Source organism: Otolemur garnettii, unplaced genomic scaffold (assembly GCF_000181295.1).
Source record: "Otolemur garnettii isolate 467f Iridium unplaced genomic scaffold, OtoGar3 scaffold00063, whole genome shotgun sequence".
NCBI classification, from domain to species: Eukaryota; Metazoa; Chordata; class Mammalia; order Primates; family Galagidae; genus Otolemur; species Otolemur garnettii.
The window spans coordinates 3,443,841-3,445,655 of NW_003852458.1; the positions used below are offsets into that span (position 1 = coordinate 3,443,841).

The 1,815-nt window shown below is 46.9% G+C and overlaps 1 protein-coding gene across 2 annotated transcripts in view; it reads right to left on the reverse strand.

The window, feature by feature from the left end:
• AGXT2 (alanine--glyoxylate aminotransferase 2) overlaps window positions 1-1,815 on the reverse strand; it is a 38,088-nt gene that overhangs the window by 14,768 nt on the left and 21,505 nt on the right. The gene's annotated exons all lie outside the window — the stretch shown is intronic.

Genomic DNA, 1,815 nt, shown 5'->3' on the forward strand with positions numbered 1-1,815 from the left:
GTGCTAGGGTTCTGTGAGGGTCTTGTAGATAAAGCCTGGGAAAGGGATCATTATGCTTAACAATCTTTAATAAGCATCTCCTGTGTGTGAGGCAGCACTGTGGCAAAGTGGAGAGGCTGGATCTGCCCCAGCCTGATGAAACAGAGGGTGCTGCTGGTTGTATGGAACTGGGGCACTTGCCACAGCCCAGATAGACGGTTGTCCTCTTCCTGTGGGTACTCTTTCCAGGAATGCTCTCACTGGTTCAGCTGAGCCAGTGAACTTGGATTGAACTTCTCTGATCCAGAAATTGTGGTGATTGGGACTGAAAGTTGACCTTGGTTTTTTACTTTTTGTGCCTGCTATTCCCTCTCTCTAGAACAGTGATTCTCAACCTTCCTAATACCACAACGTATCTTCATTGTTACAAAGGGGTCACGACCCACAGGTTAAGAACCACTGGTCTAGAGGACCCTCTTCCAGCTTCTTCATCTCACTAACTTGTGTCCTTTGAAACATGACTTCATCATCACTTTGGTCTATAAAACTTTCCCCCCATCCTAGGAGAGCTCTCTCCAAGACACTCTGGGCATGTTGCCATCAGAAGCTTTCTGTTGGGCTCTGATCACAGTGGATGTGTCCTATTCCTCTCTCTATCCACAATACCTAGCAGAGTGCTGGATACAATGTAGACACTTAGTGTTTGTGGAATGAGTGAAGGAGTAGCAGGCGTGTCTACCTGAGTAAAGCCACACAAACTGTCCAGCACATCTCTGCCTGAGCCTGTCTGGGGAAGGCTCCTTGATCTCCTCCTAGCCCTCAATCTCTTCCACTGTCTGTCTCTTTCCACAGGTAAGTCTGGTGCAGGGTGGGGGTGTGGTCTGGCACTTGTAGCTGATTCTAGAATGCACTTAGAAGAGCAGGCTCCCTTCTCAGACTCCCTTCTCCTTTTCCCTACTCTCTCTAGGCTGCTGCAGCAAGGGCAGATTCCAGGGGTTAGGATTACATGACAGTGACCATCCAGGAGAAGGGCTTAGACGTGGGAGTTGGACAGACCTGGGCTTGAATCCTGGGTCTCCCAATTCTAGGCCTCTGGGCAAGCCCATTGATTTGTCCAAGTGAGACAATGTGAGAAGAACTCATGGAAAACTCGTCTATTTTTGTCTTCCTGCCCATTTTCACTTTCACTCCATCTCTCTAAGTGCCATCAATACATGGTGTACATGGTGAAATTGGTTTCTTGGACAATAAATGAAATCGTACAGGGAAGAAACCCATGCTGAGTCACCTAGGAAGAATCAGTGTCATAGACTTTCAGAGTAGGTCAGACATGGATTGTTCTAGAGTTCACAAACTTAAACATCTTTGGGATGAGGGGCACACATTAAGGAGAGAAGCAAGCTGGGTGGCAACAGCGAGCAGGGTTCGGGACCATGGGTGTGCATACCCTGCTTAAATGTAGCCAATTTCAAATTCAAAATTAGCCTATGCCAGACCAGCATACATCCCCTGTCCAATTTGATCCCAGAAGCTAATTTTCTATCTTTGATTCCAAATTCCCCATTTCTTTTCTTTTCTTTTTGACAGAGTCTAAAACTGTCACCCTGGGTAGTGTGCCGTGGTGTTATAACTCACAGCAATCTCCAACTCTTGGGCCTAAGCAATCCTCTTGCTTCAGTTTTTCTATTTTTGGTAGAGACAAGGTCTTGCTCTTACTCAGGCTGGTCTTGAACTCGTGAGCTCAAGCAATTCACCTGTGTCGGCCTCCCAGAATGCTAGGATTACAGGCGTGGACTACTGTGCCTGGCCCAAATTCCCCATTTTAAAGAAAAGAAT